A 22,930-nucleotide genomic window follows, 5' to 3' on the forward strand; every position below is an offset into this window, starting at 1 on the left:
ACGCCATTTTCCTCTGAAGGCTTGGTGTCATCAGCTTTAAGTTCTTTATGAATATTTAAACTTGTTCATTAATAATTAATTTTTTTAGTCAAATGGCAGCATTCATAAAAAAAAAAAATTAAATTGCATCATTCATTCATAACCTTGAGTGGATGAAAATACTTAACATACTAATTAATGAGAAAGCCAAACTTTTTAAAATAAAAATTTAACTAAAAACTAAAATCACAACATTCTTAATCATCATCAGAGTACAAGTCCTCAATGTCGTCCTCAGAAAAATATTGGCGGTTTCTTAAGACACATTTTTTTTCAGTAGCAGATAGTTCTCTACCGGTTGATGATGCTTGTTCTTCGGCCAACTGTAGCATGTAAAATCTACATCGTCTTGCCAGCATTCTGTTGTTTTCTTTTCTAATCCTTTGCACGGCAAGCTCGCAACTTTCTGGACCTACTTGAGGCATGGTTAAGGAGTACCTTGTTGGGATTGGAGCGTTGAAATTTTCCAAGTCACGAACAAGACGTTCTGATTCGGCAAGACGATGTGACCATTCTCGGCGTAAACCGCAATAATATTCCCGCGGATCTGAATATTTCACACTGCAGAAATCATCATTACGCTCTATAAGAAGGTGGGGATTTATCTCATCTAGTTTGAAATCACTGGTATCGCTCGAAAAACTGTTATGATTTGAACTCTCATCATCACTACTATTTGGTTCTTGTGGAAGGAGTAAAGACCAAGGTGAGTTTCTACTACTCGACATTGAATATGATGTAGTCTAATAACAAAACAAAGGGCTACTTATATAGTTGCAAACCCCTAAGTACCCTGGGGGGGGGGGGGAGGATGGTCTTTATGACCCTACCTACTTACCTCGTTGTAAGAAAAATATTAATCTTCATCGGACATTTCACAGTCCGAATCCCACTTGGATCTAAATCTTGTGCTACCATGTCTACCATATTCTACCCTATAGTAACATATTTGCATCCAATTGTTCTCTTCACAAAAACGATTAAGAGCCAAATTAAACTCTTGTGGAGTTCCGCGAGACATTGACATAGCACGTTTTTAGGCGTTTAAGCCCTACTGACGCTAACTTGTGCTCCAGTGCTTCAGCTTCCCTAACACGCCAATCCCACTCCTCTCTCATTTTATTATTCTATTCTTGATTGAATCTGTCGTTAGGGTTATTTGAGTAATGAAAATCATCATCACCTAGTTCCCAGGTCCTACCAATTGCTTCAAAGATGTTTGCTGGAGTGAACGATATAACACGATTAATATCTCTAAATTGGTCAAAAAATGACATCGTAACTCAATTTTGTGTGGAATTGTTATGTTGGTAAGTTATTCGTCCAATTATGTTATATAAAGTTTAATTCGAATCATGACGTTTTCTTTTTGTGTGACAGTTGAGGTGTGATAGGAAGAGCGGCATAGCGCAGTAAAATGACATGTTATACAGGTATAACGCATTAAATTACTGCGTTATTCTGACATAACGCATTATTTTACTGCGTTGTGAGCCTTCAGTTACAGAATAACGCAGTAATTTACTGCGCTATTCTGCCATAACGCACTTATTTCATGCGTTATGCAGCACTTTATACACTTATTTGATTTGACGTAACACTGCAAGACACTGCAATTGCATGCATGCGTTGGTTCTATATTCAAACTTCGAATCCTATTAATACCGAGTTCGTAAAGCATAAAATTCTAAATTCCTCCTCAATTATTCAAAATATGGCAGATGTTCCAAAAATTAAAGTTTCTTTATTCTGGGACGGACAAATTATATTCGAGGAAAATAATTTGTGATACGATTCTCCCCCAAAATACCATGTTAAGTTTCCACTTGACTTAAAATTCTCAAAACTACTCCAAGCCTTGTATAATAGACTACAAGTTAGTAGAAGTGATTTTGATCTCAATATAATTGGAAAATCCAGTGTCATTTACGCCGCAAGGTGTAACTAGTTATGGACAGTGGTACATTCAGGACGATGATTCTTTGACTGATTATTTGAAGGCGCCTTATGATTATAGGAAATGCATAATTTTAAACGTCCTTGAAATGTATATAGAGAAGGTGCCCATTAATCGACTTGAATTCATGGCTAGGGCTCCTCAGGAAGCCCGAAATAGACCTCGTCGGAAAGCCCCGTCTATAATTCAGGCCGAAGTCACTCAAGCGAAACCTAATTATCACAATTACCCTGACATGAGTACTTATGAAGGCATTTTGACGAGCCAAATGCCTCTGGATAGTTTAAGTCAGCAATTTGACGGGCAGTGGTAAATATTCAGTTTTTACAATATTATTATTATGTGTAATGGCACTTGAATGCTACTAATGATGTCGATTATATTATTTAGGGGTTATACACCTGATATGGATCATATCGGACGGTCTCCTCAATCGGGATGGAAGAATCAGGTTGGAACATCCTCAGCCTATCCAACAACTTAAAGCGACGGTCCTTCCTCAAGTTTCGGTGCAGTTGATTACTATCGGTATGTCTATTTTTTTAACATCAATAGTGTTATTTGATGTGTAGTAATTAAAACACCCTAATTTCTTATGTAGGGATAATGTGGTGGTTCCACCAAATTATAGGCAAAGGTCTGTTATGGATGGTCCGGATTATCCGAATTATATAGTGACATCATCTAGCGATAGTGAGGAAATACCTAATGCGGATGACAGTGATGATGAGCAAAGTGACGATGAGATTGAGGTTGGAAATAATCCTCAACATCAAGTAGAACTGTTGCAAGACATGATGGACAGTCCGGCACATGCGGAGGAACTGAATTCACAGCAACCATTTCAACAACAAGAGTCGCCTCCGGTTCAGCCGCAAAGCCAATTTCAACAGCAAGAGTCGACGCCGATTCAGTGGCATTCCGATGAGATCCCCTATCTTGATCATCTTCAAGGTCGCCCTGATGCCTTTGTCTTTACTAGGAATGATGATCATATTCAGGTAAGTTTGTGGAAAGAGCCAGTGGATCTTTTAAAACAAAAGGCTCATATTGAAAAAAGGATGATTTTCAGCTCGAAAAAATCATTGCAAAGGGTTGTTAAGATTTATTGCATCCAGGGGATGAAGGAGTTTAAAGTTGACGATTCCACACGAAAACTTTGGCGATTGGTCTGCAAGTGAAAATATCAAGGTTGCGAATGGATGCTCCGTGGTAAGGAAACTGCTGAAAAGATGTGGACTATTTCAAAGTTCTACACAAAGCACACTTGTGATATGGGTGACCTCCCAGATGATCATTGCAATCTAGATACCAGTATGATTGCTCGTGTGTTAGTTGCCGACATTGAAAAAAACCCAAGGTATCCCCTTCGCCTATGTTCATTTTATTTTTGGTGTTAATATAATGTTCCTCGTGGCTATATGCTGATATTTCAACTTTTTCAAGTACCCTATTAAAGATTGTATTACAGCCGTCCTGAAAGTATATAGCAAAACTGTTACTAGGAGGAAGGCGTATCTTGGGCGTAGGAGTGCACATGAGATAGTCTACGGCAATTGGGAGGGCTCTTTCAAGAAGTTGCCGAGATACATGGCGGGTCTACAACACTTAAATCATGGTATTGTTGTTGAATGGAAGCTCAAATCGAAACCTGGTGTGCCCGGTCAGATTTTTGATTTTGTGTTTTGGGCATTCAAACCATGCATTGATGGTTTTGCTCATTGTCGGCCTGTAATATCAATTGATGGAACACATGTGTACGGGAAGTATGACATAAAGCTGCTAATAGCAGTTGGAATGGATGCAAATGGAGCTATATTCCCTCTAGCTTTTGCAATTGCAGCTAATGAGAGCATTAGTACGTGGGGTATGTTTTTGGACTACTTAAGGCAACACGTTATTAAGGATCGCATGGGAATCTGTGTGATATCAGACAGAAATGCTGACATATTGCACAATATGTTCAACTTGCAGGAGTGGCAGCCACCGTTTGCCTACCATCGTTATTGTTTAAGGCATTTGAAGGCAAACTTCCAAAAGGCATATCGAATCCCAACACTTTGCAATTGGATGTGGGCGGCTGCAACAGAGTATCAGGAGAACAAGTTTAACCTGCAGATGGACATTATTAAGCGAGCGAATGAGGAAACCTTCCACTGGTTGAATGCAATTGATAAAGACAAATGGACATTACACCAGGATGAAGGTAGGCGATGGGGTATGCTGACAACAGATAGCTCTGAGTCATTCAATGGCTTGTTGAAATCTGCACGCAGACTATCGGTCACCACAATGGTGAGAATGACATTTAAGCAGGTTGTGGAGCGGTTCGTCACTAGATCAAAAGAGGCCAAAGCATATGCAGCAGAAGGTCTAAGGTGGATGCCAAAACCGTCACAACTGTTCGAGTACCACAAATATAAGGCTCAGAAACATGACCGGATGGAGTACAACCCTGCAGAGCGCATATTTGAACTCACAACAAGTGTGCACCAAGGTAAAGGAGGTAACGTCCACACAATTTGTGAGATTCCAAGAACATGCACATGTGGCAAGTGGCAATCATATCACATGCCATGTTCTCATGCCTTCAAGTGTTTTATCACAATGGGAAAGAACGCCTCCTCGTACATGGCTGAGGAATATACAGTTGAAAATTATGCAAGAACGTATGCTGGAAGGTTCTACCCACTTGGCAGTGAGAATTATTGGCCACCGGATCCATTTTAAATGGTTGCAAATAAAGCATTTATCCGTAAATTCAGAAAAAGTGCATACTCGCGTATTCATAATGAAATGGATGTTCCACCGGGGAGATACACTCGAAAATGCTCATTTTGCAATTATGTTGGTCATGATAAGCGCAAGTGTCCCTTACGGCATGGTGGTCAAACTACATCTCGTGGTGGAAGTACCTCTCGTGGTGGAGGAAACTTTCGTGGTGGAAGTACCTCTAGTGGTGGTGGCACATCTAGCGGTGGTGGTGGAAGATCAACTCAAGGGCATTAATTGATGAATGTTTTTTAAGTTTTTTAAGTTTTTAGTTAAATTTGTATTTTAAAAAGTTTGGCTTTCTCATTAATTAGTATGTTAAGTATTTTCATCCACTCAAGGTTATGAATGAATGATGCAATTTAATTTTAAAAAAAAAATTATGAATGCTGCCATTTTGACTTAAAAAAAATAATTATTAATGAACAAGTTTAAATATTCGTAAAGAACTTAAAGCTAATGACACCAAGCCTTCAGACGAAAATGGCGTTCGAGCACTTTTTAACCACTAAAACGGCCATCCGAAGGTTTTCTTATCCTTAATGTGTTGATCCTACCTTATTAATCGCACAAAAATAAGTAAGGTTCTATATAAAATATTGAAGTTTTGGGGTCCCGAAGCATGATTAATCATTGGTCAAAATACGTTAGAAAGTGTAATGGAAGAAGAGTTAACCAAAAGGGCCGAAAAAAAAAAGGAGGCACTATAGCGCAGTAAATTACTGCGCTAAAGGCATTTTTGTAACTGTTTTTTTTTTTTGTTGGGGTATTTTGGTTCAAAATGTTTTTTTTTTTTGCCATTTTGGTTCCGGACTCTCAGATGTACAACTCGTACACATCATCTTCATAGCAAAATCAATTCAGTAGAGTACTGTACTATTTCTTGTTTAATTGTGGGATTCTTGTTTCTTTTTTCATCTACTCTAAGAAAGATGGTGAATATACAAACATTGATTCAATACAATGGTGTGTGGCAAACCGATCAAAGGTATATAAAATTTGATGCGGACGCGATTTTGATCAATTCGAGCATCAATTTTGAAGAGCTGGTCATTATAATATTGAACCAGATTAAAAGTGATAAAGGTAAAAAGTTGATTGAAATCAGGTACATAATTCAAGAAGAGTATCCTCAAATTTCTATGTCTAATGATATGAGTGTACAATTGTACGTTGATTTGAAGTTGAAACATCCAGAAATCACTTCATATCCGTTATGCATAATGTTCAAGGAAATCAGTGTTGAAAAGGGAATTTATAATGGAAACAGTACCGCAACGTCTTCGCATGGCTTAAATGACACTAATATACCATATATGCTGGAAAATGGAGAAGATTTTGATGGCATTCATTCGGCTCCTGATGGTATAATTCGAAACCCATTACATCAAAATATTGAGGAAGGCCAAATATACCATGACAAAGACACTCTTGGCAGCATTATAAAACACTATGCAATAAAGAAAAAAATTCAATTCAGAGTGCGCAGTTCATGTACAAAAAGGTATATCTTCTCCGTGTAATGTCATAATATATTTACATTGAACTTTGTAGAGAAATTTGTTGCTTATTTAGTATACCGTATATATTATAAATGTGCATTTATGTATAGTTACTTGGAAATTCTTGAATATGTATATAGTATATATAAATATGTGCATACTAAAATTAGTTACATATACAGTATATAATATTGTGTTGTGAACAGGTATTGCTTGGTATGCATAAAAGACAAGTGCTCTTGGTATTTTGTCTCTTCGAGATTGAACACAACAAGTATTTTCAAAGTTAGAAAGTTCAATGATGTCCACAATTATGGGGTTGAAGAACGAATGTTCACACAACGTCATGCTACATCTAACTTCATTGGGTTTCTTAATCAAGACAAGTATGTTGATCCCAAGACTGTATATACTCTAGCCGACACTATACGTGACATGAAAAAAGATTACGGTGTAGATATAAATTATATGACAGCTTGGAGATCGAAAGAAAGGGCACTTGAATTGGCGCGAGGGAATTCAAGCAAATCATATGGGAAGCTGCCTAACTACCTTCACATGTTGATGCAGACAAATCCCGGCTCCGTATACAGATTAGAGAAAACTGATGACGGCTCATTCTTATACCTATTTGTAGCTATTTCTGCATCAATCAGAGGGTAGGAGTATTGCAAACCAATCATCGTGGTCGATGGCACCTTTTTAAAATCATCCCACAGAGGAACACTAATAACGGCTTGCACACAAGACGCTGCGGGTATGATCAGATAAGCATTACTAGTCATAATCATATTATTCTATATGAGAAGTTGTAATAATTAAATTTCTTGATTTTTAGTAATTATATAGTAGCATATATATAATGTATCCATAATTTAATGTGAAAAATACTTATATGATTTCAAGTTGACAATTCTCTGCATTTAGGCTTCTTAGATTCTGTTTATATAACAGCAATCAAATGAAACCATCATAATGTATTATGTCCGACATATATAGTATATTTCATATGTATAAAGCACAAGTATCTATGCAAGTAAAATTTTCCCGCTTGCATACTCCGTTGTTGATTCGGAGAATGATGCATCTTGGAAATGGTTTTTCGAAAGGTTCAAAGAGACATATGGTGTCAGAGAAGGGATGTGCATTATATCTGACAGACATGAAAGCATATTAATGGCAACTTCAATTGTGTATCCAACTGTGTCTCACTGTGCATGCATATAGCACTTGTGGAACAACATAAAAGCGAATTTCAGGAAGAATCCAGAACTTATGAAGGATCTATTCTTTTCAGCTGCAAGGGCCGCTACAGTTGAAGAATTCGAGGAGCATATGACTGAAATCGATCATCTTGATGATAGGGTTAGAGGATATTTGATGGAAATCGGATATCATGGATGGTCAGTAGCGCATTCAACAGTCAACAGAACTTTCACCATGACTTCCAATATTGCGGAGTCAATCAATTCGACTATCAAAAGTGCACGAGAATTACAAATTAAGCCTTTGGTGGAATACATTGCAAACCTTATTCGTGATTGGAATTATGAAAACAAGAAATATGCCATGGAAACTTTCACAGGGTTGGGTAAGAAGTATGAAGAAATTTTGACAAAATACCTTATCAAATCTCAAAGTATGACGGTAATAGGTTACGACCAGTTTTTTATCATTCAATTATAGTAAATGATATATCAAAGATCTGTCTATAAAGTATTAAATGTATTATATATGTGACACACTATATATATATATATATATATAATTTTTTTTTGTGTGTGTTACAATTATATACTTTGTGGTTATACAATTTCAAATTCATATTTTTACAGGTTAAACCGTCAAGCGACTCATTGTATACAGTATATGAAGATGGTATGCGGTATGTGGTGAATATCAGTGAAAGAACATGCACTTGCCAGAGATTTCAAAAGGAAGAAATACCGTGCCCCCGCGCTTTGGCGGTTATGACGAACAAAGGAATGACACCCCTTGATTATTGCTCAGGGTACTATACAATTGCTTACATGTTGAAACAATATGAAGCAGAGGTATTTCCAATTTCCGATGAGAGTTTTTGGCACATTCCAAGAGAAATAAGGGAAGAAGTTGTGTTAGCACCAGTTGGGCGAACACCGCCAGGAAGGCCAAAAATCTCACAAGGTAAGGGTGCAGGGGAATTTCCATCCACGAAAGTGAAAATTTCTTGCAGTAGATGTGGACAGTTTGGGCACAACAGGAGAACATGCAGAAATATTCCAAAAAGAACTTGAGATCTTTGATTCTGAAAGTTACGAACTCTTGATGTTGTTTTATTTGATACTTGAAATAAAATGGAATTTTATTCAACGAGATGACTTGCATTTTTTCTCAGTTGTGGTTTATCAAGTTATTACTTCTATTCGTTTCCATCTTTTTGTGCTGCCATATGATGTTTGGGTAATTGCGCGAGGACTTTGAGTTTATGCCATATATATGCAAAGGATGGAACTTTAAAATGATAATGAGATTCACCTCTTCCGATGGCAGTTTTTAACAATGATTGTTGTCCAGTACCAAAAATTTGTGTGCTGCTGCTAAGGTTGTGTTAGACTTATATGGAGGAGTACTTTGATTCTCTATTTCATGGAGGAGCTGAGTGACATTTTGGAGAGACAAAAAACATCTTTCATTCACTAGACTCCATCTTTCATTCACTAAACTAACTTCCATATTTCCCTATTGTCTATATGTTTTTGGTTCTCTTTGTTTCCAGCTCTTGGTACTGCCACATGATGTTTGGGTAATTACATAAGGGATTGTTATTTAGTTTCTCCTGATTCATTCTGGTAGAAAAAAGATCGTGTTAAGACTTATATAAAAGAGATTGCGTGACTTGAATATATACCAAATAGGATAAAGTGTTACTCTGTTTTCTGGAAGAGCTGATTGGCAGTTTACCACTTTAACTTCCATATTAGCATGTTACCTATACATTTTGGTTCTCTGCAAGAATGGTACTCTATTTTGGAGTTTTTTATCACAAGACAACATCAAGTAAATGCTGTATTTTTCAATGTAGTTACAACATTAAGTTGCTCAAACACTTGCTACCTTCCAAGATTGGTTGAGTACGTATTATGTGTGAATTTATGTGCAAATGCATAATGTCATATATATGTTTTCCTTTCTCTTGAAACATGCTCTAGTATACCATAAAATAATATACCAGAAATGCAGAAAATATTTTTAACTCAAAAAACAATATACCCGAAACATGTCTCAGGAGCTTCTCATAATATCAAAACACAACAGCATACCAGAAAAGGTATATCTTTATTTAACTAGTCAACAGTGTCACAAACGACAGATCTAAAATATTTCTTATTAGAACATCAAAAGCAACTGATATGTATCTCAAAAAACTCCTATTGTCTTTTCATAACACCTCTACGCCCATTTTTTGCAGTCACCTCAGGATCAGATGTATAGTTTTGTGACTGCTTCATTTTTCCATAATTCCATAGCAAAATCCCAAGTCTGTTATGAAGATCTAAAGCTTCAAATACTTCATCAGTCATATTCCTGCCTTCAATAAAATACTCCGCAAATGATACCATATAGACCCCACAGTCACTGAAAAGAAATATAAAGTATCAGTGACATAATAAATGATAAATGAAAAAAATATGACATAATTTTAACGTATGTGTCGTTTTGTAATGGCAGATCATCAACCAATTTCACTTCAAAAGGATCCAGCACATTCTTTCCGAAGTATGGACCAGCATCCAAGTCAATATCACTTCTTTTTGCGTAAAAATCAACAACATTCATGAAATATGGGAGGACAGTAGCATACGACTCAATCTCCTGACGGACAATGACATCATGTTCCACACCTCTCATAGACTCGTACACATAAATGCATCTGTCATGCAATGACAATATCCCCAAGACCCAGTGCCATGCATTTGAAGGATTAACCGAGAAAAATACATAGTCGATAGGATACCACGCCTTGTTGCATAGCATGTAATAACCTTCAATGTAATCAGCAATTCTATGCTTACCACTAATCACAGGCTTTTTGTTCGTCACCTGAAGGAATTTTTTATAAATACCTTTTATCTTATCCCCAAACAAATAATCAGTTGTGGTGAAGTTTACTTGCACGTCACGTCCGTATTTACCCTTCTTCCGCAAATAGTAAAATATGAAATCAATGTGCTGTAATTCAAATAAGTTATGATTGTTGTTCGAAGTATTGATATTTCATTTGATTAAGATGAGTGCAGCAATATAATTTTTTTTTTTATGACATGGGAACCCGCAGCCGCTACCCTTCGGGTGCGCACAGGGTAAACCCAGCTCCTGTTCAATAGCTCGCAAACCACACAAGAGGTAACCTGCACTAGGCAAGCCCCGTGTGACGAGCTCAACCCAGAAGGCAAATCCCCTGTTGTCGTAGGCAGGAGTGCAGCAATATAATTGACACTGCTAAACAAGGCAAAAAAGAGATGTGAAGTATAAGATGGAGTATATAGTGCATGTCTTCTAAAAAGATTGGAGCAATAATACACATTATATGAAAAAATTGTCGTATATTTGTACAAATTGCCATAGAAGAACTTGACAGTGAAAACGACCTGCTAACATTAACTCCCCTATCTCAAGATACTTTATCATTTGGTAGAAATTCAGGCACAACAACTTGGTTCTTCGTAACAGTATACATAAGAAGATGGAAACAGACTATAGCTAGAAATTCTCTCTTCACCTTCAACTTTCTTGGCTTCTATTTGATCCAAAGATGAAAACTACTCATTACAGTTACTCATAGTTGCGGATTTCATTGTTATTATCTAAAATCACGAAGCACATTGTATTTGTGCAGTGGATGCTGCCTGAACCATAAATAAAGCTGAATCTTTTTTCAGAAATTGGTGCAGTAGTAATCTGTACAGTAACTTAAAATCTTGGATCCACTTTTTTCTAACATGTCTATTATGACATTGGAATATAATCTTCTAACTTAGTAATAAATCCCAAGAAAACTTGTTGCAGTAGTTTCCTATATAGTAACTTATTCCTAATAACATCCACCAAAAACTACATTACTTAATGATAAGAAATATATAGTATATGATTAATATATTATCTATAATCCCCAATATGAATCAGCATACCGTATTACAAAGGGCTTCACCACTGTACTCTAGTGCAAAAAACCAAGACTTCTACTTGATTTGTGCAACTCCAAAATCAAATGCCGGAGCAAACTTGTTGTACTTCTTCGAATATGGCGGTCCCCTGTTAAAGGAGTGATCCATAAAATTGGTATAACAATTAAATTGCTATGTAACATAGGAGGTTATAGTATCTTACTTGAGTCCATCTCCATCTAACCAAATATCAACCCACCAGCCGAACTCACAAAGCATTTCCAAACTGATTTGTTCAGTAATACTTGCTTCAAAAGGAAGCTTAACAGTTCCTGTAGAATCGTTCTGCATATCTTGAACTGCAAGGTGACCGGAATCAAAGTCACTCAAAAATGGTGAGTTACAAACAGGTGTGCGACGTCTCGTGCTCGGCCCTAATATCGGTGTGATATTACTAGGCACAACTTGAGTGAAAGGTGTAATCTGAGACTCTGGTATTGAACGGCCAGTTGAGACTCAGTGAATTCCACCCACTTTCCATGCACTACCGTTTCTCCAACTGCCACACAATAATCATAATATGGGCACATGATTATTCAGTATATATGGTATAAGAAATTCATTAATATATTTATTACATACAGAAAAATGTATTCAAAAATACAAGTCCCCATAATATATAGTATACAAATAATATATATCTGTACTATATATAACATACCAGAAGCCTTGTCCATATCGTTGCATTGTATAGTAGTGACATAAGCATCAGTGAGTTCACGAGATTCTCCTTTTTCATCACTAATGTTCTTAGCAAGATCATCAACAATCACGAGTCCTTTTTGTTCGAGATTGGGATGCGTTTTAAAATCTGAATTGATATTACCATCCTTAATGTCTTGTCTAATTTCATCACAATCACAACCATCACCACTTCCACATTGTTGAAACTGCACAAAATATAATTTAAATGTACAAAATAGAGAAACAAGTAAATTAGTACATGGAACTGTCACATTTTCAATAAAATTCCACCATTTTATACCTCTGATCTTGGTTCTTGTTGTTTATCTCAAGAGCTTTAAGAAGCTTATCAAATTTGTCTTGCAATAACTCTTTGATCTAATGAAATATAACACATTGTTAGAAAAAATTGATGACAATACTATTTAGGATCTGTAAAATTAACAGTAATACGTCATATGTATCATACCGTTCCAATTTCTTTCTTCAGCTCATCTTGACCTTCAAAAATCTTTTTAAACTTAGCATCACTGGACTAGAAATCGCCTCTGCTTTTTAGCTGTTTGCCAATTATATGACGCGGAGGAGATGCAAAATCATCATCACTGTCAGCTCTTTTACCATAAATTTCATCAAATACCTCCCTTTCCTTCCCCTTCACACTCTCCTTTTCGAGAATAAGACCAACAACATTCTCCTGAACAAAAGACTCGTTCTTCATCAATTTCGCCTTTTCCAAATCCGTAGGAGAAATATTCTTCAAAAATAACTACAAAAAGAAAATGATGTATTATATAATCATATACCAATGTTATATAAATTATACAAGATTAAATACTACATTTATTAGTAAACTAATTAGATATTTCTGTTTAATAAGATTTGAGCAACATACAACATATACATGTTAATAATAGGGGGGAAAAATATACCTTATTGTTTTTCATCTTCGTTACGTACTTTGAAACTTCCTTGAACGTTGGTTTGTCTGCAACTTTCCATCCAAGCATGCAGGGTACTTTTTCCTCCATGCGCAAAGCAATTTTTGATTTAACCATTTGACAACATGCATAAAACCAAAACTAAAACGCCAATGGAAAACCACCAATCCTGTACATTTTAGGATTTCCTCTCAACTTGTCCTTCATAGATTCCAAAGTGGCTCTAAACACATCTTTGCCCCAGGGATAGTGGTTATATTCACCTTTCTCCACAATGTCTAAATAAGACCTCTCAACGGTCTTACCTTTTACATTCGAAAACAAAATATATATATATAAAAAAAAAAAAAAAAAAACTGAAATCTTTAAGGCATCTTCGTCAGTGCTCCATCTTTTTTGTTTGAAGCAGTCATCAATGCAGATTTTATCTATCTTTTCATAATCAGCAAAACATCTCAAAACCAACTGATTGTCCGAATCAGGATCATGATGATTCACATCATCACCACTACAATTTAAACCAGTTACCAATGCAAACTCCTCCAACCCAAAACGCAGCCTGACACCATTCAATTCAACCCATAACTCATGATACACCTCCCTCAACAACAAGTAATGAATTAATTGGTTTTGTACAACAACTTTTTTCATTTCAAGAAAATATCCAAAACATGTACTCCGAAACATATCCAACTGTATAGGTGATGAATTTTCCTTCAAATCATCTATAACATTTACATTTACGTGGACACTAGGCTTTGATGTGATATCACCAGGCTTCTTCACATATAAATCCCAAATCTGTGGAACATCACAAGTTTAACTCTAGCATAAAAATATATATTACACACCGTTAAGATAAACTAGTCCAACGATACATTTCAATATATATTTTAGAAGTTACTGTATGCACATGACCAATAATAAAAGAATTAATAATATGATGAAGACAATAATCTTAAGTAAAATTGACACAAACATTATACATATACCATATATACAAAACAAAGGCCTTTAAGCCGTCTTTTGAAGTATTTTCCACTTTCCCTAATAATTTAGCCTTTAAACATAGATAGTGTTAATATAACATATATTAAAAATAATATACTATATAGTAATATATGATATATTAAATATTATATACTATATATTGTTTAATATACTATATACTATATATATGCATATATTTGCATCGATATACTATATAAGTTAAGTTAAACATATAACTTCATCGATATACCATATATTTTATGAAATACAATAATAACAACATACCTTTGATGAACATTTTTGTGCATCTACCCCGACATCAGCGATTTGAATCTTCATCCTTTTCTGGGTTCCTTCCGCATAGAAATAATCGTCGTCATCACCCATTTGGTCATCTCTGCAGTGCTTATTTCCAGAATTTTTTTTATCTTTTTTCTTCTCAAACCTTGCACAAACATCACTATCCATGATTTTTTGAGGAATATATTCATTCTTTTACCAGAATATAGCTAGTATTTATATAATAACAAAGATTGAAGAAAGAGGAATTAGAAAGATAATGAGAAATGGGAAAATTATTTGGTAGTGATGGCGGAGAGATTATTGGGGATTCTTGGGAAAATTGAGATCGTAAAGGACAAAATTTTGGGGATTCTTGGGAAAATTAAGACCCTAAAGAAAAGATTTTTTGGGATTCTTGGGAGAATTAAGATTGAAAAAGAAATATTTTGGGGATTCTTGGGAAAATTAAGGCCCTAGAGAAAAGATTTTTTGGCATTCTTGGGAGAATTTGTTAGGAATTCGACCTTTGTAAGCTGGTTCTCAGGAAAAGATTGGAGGGTCACAGCTGGACCACTTAAATACCAACCTCCTTAGACAGAACCTACTTACGTCGTGATGTAAGCAAAAAATAAATAGCACACACAGATTTATAGTGGTTCACCCTCAATGTGAGAGTTACGTCCACGTTGCTGCTGCAGATCTTATTAAAGAAGAAATATTACAAGTGTTTACAACACTCAACCTCACAACCCCAATCCCAATTACACTCAAGAATGTTTACTAAAAATTCTCTCAAAGACTTCTCTTACTTAAGCCTTTCACTAAGAGTATTTCTCTTAGATTTTTCTCTCTATGGGATGTGTTGTCTTCTTCAATTTTTGGGGTGTCTAGCAAATGAGAAAGCTTTCCTATTTATAGGTATGAGATGAACCTATTGATGTCATTAGTGACTCAAGCAAGCACTTGACAATTTTCCAAAGATAAGGAAGATGTTTTCTTCTTCAAAACAAGGGAAGTGTTTTCTTCCTCAAAACAAGGGAAGTGTTTTCTTCCCTAAAATAAGGGAGGTGTTTTTTTCCTCAAAATAAGGGGATGGACCCAATAAATCTCCCACTTGAAGACTAATTTTAATTTGTTTTCACACTTTGATCGATGCAACAGCTCTTTCCTACTTTCATACTTCGTGCAGGCCAACTGAAGCTGAGCATAGCTTCAGTTTGTCTATCGTCACTGCCTTTGTCAGCATGTTTGTTGGATTCTGACTCCCTGCGATCTTCTCAAGCACTAGCGCTCCATCTTCCAAAGCTGATCTAATGAAATGGTACCGGAGTTGTATGTGCTTTGTTCGAGCATGGTAGACCGGGTTCTTTGCCAAATGAATGGCACTTTGGCTATCACAATATAGCACACTTCCCTCGTGGTCCTGATCCAATTCCCGCAGAAAAGATTGTAGCCACATCATTTCCTTTGTGGCCTCCGTCACAGCAACGTACTCAGCCTCACAACTAGAGAGAGCTACTATCTTTTGCAACTTGGAAACCCAAGAGATTGCAGTACCTCCGAAGGTGTAAACATACCCGGATGTGCTCTTTCTGCTATCAACATCACCACCGTTGTCAGCATCAACATACCCTTGCAATCCTGTTTCTGATTTTCGGAAATACAGAGCTGAACTTGAGCTGCTTTTCAGATATCTGAATATCCACTTCACAGCCTCCCAGTGTTGCTTTCCCGGATTGCTCATAAATCGGCTGACAACTCCCACTGCATGTGCAATGTCTGGCCTTGTACATATCATTGCATACATAAGACTACCGATTGCAGATGCATAAGGTATCTTGTCCATCTGCTTCTTCTCATCCTCGGTTATCGACGACTGATCCTTTGACAACCGAAAGTGTCCAGCCAAGGGAGTGCTGACTGGCTTGGCATCATGCATGTTGAACCTTTTGATAACTTTCCTCACATATTCTTCTTGTGAGAGTTTGATGCCTTCTTTCTGTTGAAATCCCTTTGCAACCAGCCTTGCTTTATAACGCTTACTTCCATTGGGTTCTTCCTTTATCCGATAAACCCATTTGTTTTGCAATGCCCTCTTATCCTTTGGCAACTCGGCTAACTCCCATGTATGATTTGCCAATAGTGAATCCATCTCATCTTTCATTGCCAGCTCCCACTTAGTCGATTCATCGACTTGCATTGCTTCTTCATAACATTCCGGTCCCCCCTCTATCAGTGAGTAGAATGTAGTTGAGGGATGGAGAGTACCTGTGAATCGACTTCCTGATCCTGGATGATCTACGCAGTTCTGTGATTGGCGTCTGTTTATTTGTTTCAGAATCAGCACTTTCATAAGCACCTTCTCAGATTGTTTGTTCCTCTGCCTCGGCTGTACCTGGCTGTGGCTCAGGTGTCGGGAAGTCCCTCAAATCGACTATTTCCGATTCCTTGTCCTGACATTCTGAATTTTTTTGCAGCTTGTCTTTGTACAGTACCTCTTCGTTGAAGACAACATTCCTGCTTCGGATGATCTTCCGATTTTGTTCATCCCAAAATCGGTAACCAAGCTCGGTGTCACCATAGCCAATAAAGTAACACTTCTTTGATTTTGGATCAAGCTTGCTTCTAGCCGTGTCATCATTATGAACATATGATAAGCAGCCGAACACTTTCAGAAATGAAAGATTTACCTTCTTGCCACTCCAGACTTCTTCTGGAATTCTGAAATCCAAGGGAACTGACGGTCCTCGGTTAATTAAGAAGGCCGCGGTATTGACTGCATCTGCCCAGAATGTCTTGGGCAGTCCAGAGTGTATTCTCATACTCCGAGCACGCTCGTTCAACGTTCGGTTCATTCTTTCGGCTATTCCATTTTGTTGCGGCGTTCCAGGAATAGTCTTCATCATCTTGATCCCATTATCGGCACAGTACCGTTTGAAATCACCATCGGTGTATTCTCCGCCGTTGTCGGACCTCAAACACTTTAACTTGAGGTTTGTTTCATTCTCGACCATGGCTTTCCATCTTTTGAATACACTAAACACCTCGGATTTATTTTTCATAAAGTAAACCCTTACCTTCCTGGTTGAATCATCAATGAAGGTCACGTAGTAGTGTGATCCTCCAAGAGAGGGGACAGTGGTAGGTCCCCACACGTCTGTGTGCACCAATTCCAGCTTCTCGACCTTCAACTCCCTGCCTGCATTTGAGAAGCTTACTCGCTTTTGTTTTCCGAGAATGCAGCTCTCACACGTATGAAGGTTCACCGTCTTCAGCTCCGGAATTAAGCCATTTGTCACCAACAGCTTCATCCCCTTTTGGTTGATATGCCCCAGCCGACAATGCCACAAATCTATCTTCTTTGTGTTGTCAACCACAGCAATAGTATCACGACAGCTCGTCGTCATGTAGAGAGTGTCAATCTTTTTTCCTCGGCCAACTACCATAGCACCTTTCGCCACCTTCCAAGACCCATTACCAAAGTTGAGATCATATCCCTCATCATCAAGCTGACCTACTGAGATCAGGTTTCGCATCAGCTTTGGAACATGTCTAACTTTTGTAATCTTCCACGAGGATCCATTTGACATCTTCAAATTAATGTCTCCCGTGCCAACAACGTCTAGCGGCTCTCCATCGGCTAAATAAACTTTGCCGAGATTCCCAGCCACGTAGTTTGTCATTATATCATGATGTGGGGTGATATGAAAGGAAGCTCCTGAGTCAAGCACCCAAGAGTCTATCGGGCTGTCAACCGATAGCAACAACGCATCGCCAATGTCTTCCGTAGCAGCGTTGATTCCATCCCCCTTGTTGTCCTCCTTCTTTGGCGCCCTGCAGTTCTTCTTGAAGTGACATGGTTTTCCACAGTTCCAACACTCAAGTGTTCGTCCTGGTCTGGATTGACCCCTGCCATTCCTTGACTTCGATCTGCCCCTATTTCGGTTGTAGTTTCTGTCATAATTTCTGCTTCTGTTTTCAACATTAAAAGCAGAACTCGTCAATGCCTCTCCAGAATCTGTCATGCGCACCTCCTCAGCAAGGATACGATCCCTAATATCGTTGAACTTTAGTTTGTCACTGCCGACAGAATTACTAACCGCTGCTCTCATTGGCTCCCAGCTATTTGGTAGGGATGCCAATAAAATTAGAGCTTGTACTTCATCATCGAAATCAATTTTTACCGATGACAATTGATTTACAATGGTATTGAATTCATTTATGTTTGCAGCAACATGAGCATTTTCCATCATCTTTAGATGAAATAGTTTCTTCATGAGAAATACCTTATTATTTGCCGAAGGTTTCTCATACATATCAGACAATACCTTCATCATATCTGCGGTGGTCTTCTCCTTTGCCACGTTGTGAGCAACGTTCTTCGACAGCGTTAGCCGAATGACTCCCAGAACTTGTCTGTCGAGAAGATCCCAATCTGCTTGCTTCATCTCCTCTGGTTTCGGACTCAGAGGTTCATGAAGCTTTCTGCCATATAAATAATCTTCAATTTGCATTCTCCAGAACGCAAAATCTGTACCATCGAATTTACCGATGTCGTGCGTCGTACCATCTTCGCCTCCCATCGTTTCTAAATCACAACACAACCTGTTGCTCTGATACCAGTTGTTAGGATTTGAATCCCAAATCCGACCTTTGTAAGCAGGTTCCCAGGAAAGATTGGAGGGTCACAGCTGGACCACTTAAATACCAACCTCCTTAGACAAAACCTACTTACGTCGTGATGTAAGTGAAAAATAAATAGCACACACAGATTTATAGTGGTTCACCCTCAATGTGAGAGCTACGTCCACGTTGCTGCTGCAGATCTTATTAAAGAAGAAATATTACAAGTGTTTACAACACTCAACCTCACAACCCCAATCCCAATTACACTCAAGAATTTTTACTAAAAATTCTCTCAAATACTTCTCTTACTTAAGCCTTTCACTAAGAGTATTTCTCTTTGATTTTTATCTCTATGGGATGTGTTGTCTTCTTCAATTTTTGGTGTGTCTAGCAAATGAGAAAGCTTCCCTATTTATAGGTATGAGATGAACCTATTGATGTCATTAGTGACTCAAACAAGCACTTGACAATTTTCCAAAGACAGGGAAGATGTTTTCTTCCTCAAAACAAGGGAAGTGTTTTTCTTCCTCAAAACAAGGGAAGTGTTTTCTTCCCTAAAATAAGGGAGGTGTTGTTTTCCTCAAAATAAGGGGATGGACCCAATAGAATTAAGATTGAAAAAGAAATATTTTGGGGATTCTTGGGATAATTAAGATTGAAAAAGAAAGATTTTTGGGATTGTTGGGATCTTGGGGAGGGCTCATATGGAAGAGCCACAAATCTCTTCTTTTCATTCTTGGATTTTTTTTGTACGGAGAAATACCAAATAGTAGAGGAAAATAAGAGATTCATTTTTGGGATTCTTGGAATTTGAGAATTTTGTACGTATATGCTAGTGATATAACATTTCCTCTATATTGATATTTTAGGAATGTAAATTGTTGTATTTGTGTAATTAAAAAGTTAAAATTTTGAATAAGTTGCATTTGTGTAATTTTTTAGAAGTAGTTGTAGTTTTTTTAATTATCATTTTTAAAAGTTGTATTTGTGTTAGTTTTCCTACATTTATACCGTTTTTGAGAAGTAAGTTGGCTTGGTGGTAGAATGTGGTTGACCAAATGAGCTCAAAAATGGACTAAAGCAAAATAAATGAGTTTATTTTCTCTATTTGTACTTATACAAACCTATGCTATTTTTACAAAGGAGATATATTCCGTTTATTTCCCTATATATATACAAAACTTATAAGGACTAAATCATGGCATTAGGACCAAGTTAGTAGGAACTCTACCTAAGAGAAATCTTAAGTGTGTTTTGATCCGGGAATGAAGTGAATTTAACCCCTTATAATATTTTCTCAAAAAAGAAACCAATTCTTTCTACTTAACGAATATCGTGCCAAAAATGGAGTTTTATGATTAGCATGACAAATCTTGCAAGAAAGAAAACATTTTAGAAAATAATCACATCAATCACACATTGAAGCTCGTAGGTCAACCTATTCTAAGAATCCTTAATATTAGGGTATTTAAAACCTTTCCTAGGGGATCACCAGAACCCTTACCTCAAACTCTAGTTTAAAAGGATTTTTCTCTTGTTTGATAAACCCTTTTTACCCGATTTTCCTAATTTCTCTTAATAAAATTAGGTGGCGACTCTAAAAACATAAAATCCAAGTAGAGTCCACAAAATCATAGTAGCTTTTATGCACCCGCGTAAAAGTGAACCGTAATACTCGTGAGACTGGTGAACCTAGGGCTCTGATACCAACATATCACGACCCATTTCATGGATCATGATAGCACCTACACTATCCCCCTGGTAGGCAAATCATTCCCAAATCATTTACTCTTTTAAGAAAAACAAGTGCGGAAATATATCTATTGGAAACACTAAATAACAGTTTAAATAATATAAACAAAGTGCGGACGAATAACTAAATCTTTAAAATTCCCAAAACCTAGTCTTAACTTGTCCAAGAGCTTACTAAGCAATTACAATACCCGAAAACTGACATTACATTTAAAAGTGAAAAGAGAGGGGAGAACTGTCTTAGGGATGGAAGAGACAGTTCAACATAGGAAGAGATTCGAGGCTGCAGATCCAAATAGTAGCTGTTACACCTTTCACTTTTAGAGCATGAGCACGCCACATATTTCACCGTATTAATGGAGTATCGGAGACGTCCCGTGAAGTTTTGAAAGGTGCAAGCCATGGGAAGTACGTAACAATGAAGTAAAGGATCAAGTATGATCTCGTAAATCGTAACCAGGAAAGACAACTTTGGACCCAAAGGACATGACCCTTATCAAGTATAATTAATGATAAATATCATGTATGGAAAGTTTCAGAAGATTCCGGGATCAAGCAAATCGAAGAAAATAAGTTTGTCGAAAATTTGGAAAAATTTGGCAGAATTTTGGACAGAAATTTTGGGTCAACTTCAGAGAGGTATATCTCCTGGTATATCAGGAGTTTTGAGGTGCTTCAAGAGCCTAAAATGAAGTTCGTCGAGTGTAGTTTTGAACGCAACAAACCATTCGTCAATACGACATCGGAGCAAGGAGTTATGAGCATTTTAAAATTGATTGCCAGAAGCCTGCGAACCTACACGGAAATTCTAGAAACTACTTTAAAAGCCCACTAATTTCGGCCCATCAGCCTAAACCGAATAGGACTACTATATATACCCCCTTAAGTCACCTAAATCACCTCATTTTTTACCATTTCTCATCTCCACACTTCTCTACAAGGTCCCACAACATTCATCCAATATTATTACACCAAGATATAGTAAATTTAGGAGTTCCTACATCAAATTAAGCTCGAGTTTGTAAGATTAACAATGAATCTCGACGAATCAAAGAAGGGCCACGATTTCGGGGCTCATATTTTCGCCCAAACCAAACTTTCTAGACCCTATGAGCTCTCTCCAACACTCCAAACCATTCCAAATCAAATCAAGAGAAGATCAATACATAAAATCCTTAACTAGTTCATGGAAGGAGCTTGTTCGTACTTCTAATTGAAGTTGTGGTGGATAAGCTTTAGGGTGGATTGTGTAAGGTGATGTTCTTCAAGTTATAAGGTATGTTTTTCATCTTGAATTTAATATTAAGTTGATTCTTCGAGGATTTTAATGGTTTAAAGTAAGGGAAAACATGGCACAAAGGTCGTAGATAGATATATTGATGTTGTTGGCTTATTGACTGATTTTCGAAGGAAGTTTCGGACGGATTTGTATACGTTTGTCATGTAGTATCTTGATTACGCTATGGTTGATGTTGTTAATGATGTTTGGAAGTTGTTTTGGAATTTGGAGGAAGTAGATAATACAGGGGATATGTTGCCCGAATTTCGGCAGATTCTAAGAGGATTTAATTTGAAGGCTTAAAACAAGCATATGACGATAAGCCTAACAATAGTGTGAATTCTCTTGGATGTAGATTTACAAGCTTAGGAGGATAAGCGTCAAGTAGTAAGGAGACCAAAAAGGTATGTTAAAGCTAGTCCCTTTCTTTCTAAAGGCATGATTCCTTTCTTATGCACCCATACATGTTTTCCATAACATCCTTATTCTCAAAAGTTAGAAGTTCATGATTCTCAAAGTTCTTATGATACTAAGGATAGATTTTTTCTAGGATGATAATGATGATGACGATGACCCCATTTCTAGAAATTTCAAGGCTTATGATTTTGATGCTATCACGAGATTGTTGAGCTTATTTCATGATTTTCTTGATTTTATTCATTGTTGTTGATCTCACCTTATAATAATTGTTCCTTGAAGGTGAGATATAGCGATGATGATTGTTCCATAACATAAATCGGAGGTTACCGACCTTATGTTACTCCGATAAAGTGGTAACTTTTATTTGGGCTCTCATGCATGATATATATGTGTGTATACACACACACACACACACACACACACACACATATATATATATATATATATATATATATATATATATATATGGGATATGGGAA

General features: G+C 37.0%; 1 long non-coding RNA gene across 2 annotated transcripts; it reads right to left on the reverse strand.

Moving 5' to 3' along the window:
• Nucleotides 1–9,554: 9,554 nt before the first annotated feature.
• LOC132602214 (uncharacterized) lies at nt 9,555–14,885 on the reverse strand. Of its 2 annotated transcripts, XR_009567659.1 has the most exons (8): nt 14,378–14,885; nt 13,094–13,903; nt 12,631–12,930; nt 12,463–12,539; nt 12,139–12,367; nt 11,641–11,976; nt 11,442–11,565; nt 9,555–9,888 (listed from the first exon to the last, which is right to left on the reverse strand). It is a non-coding gene; the product is annotated as an uncharacterized LOC132602214 (long non-coding RNA). The 2 variants fall into 2 exon arrangements; XR_009567658.1 differs by having other exon boundaries at nt 9,555–11,565.
• Nucleotides 14,886–22,930: the final 8,045 nt, after the last annotated feature.

Source organism: Lycium barbarum, chromosome 7 (assembly GCF_019175385.1).
Source record: "Lycium barbarum isolate Lr01 chromosome 7, ASM1917538v2, whole genome shotgun sequence".
NCBI lineage: Eukaryota > Viridiplantae > Streptophyta > Magnoliopsida > Solanales > Solanaceae > Lycium > Lycium barbarum.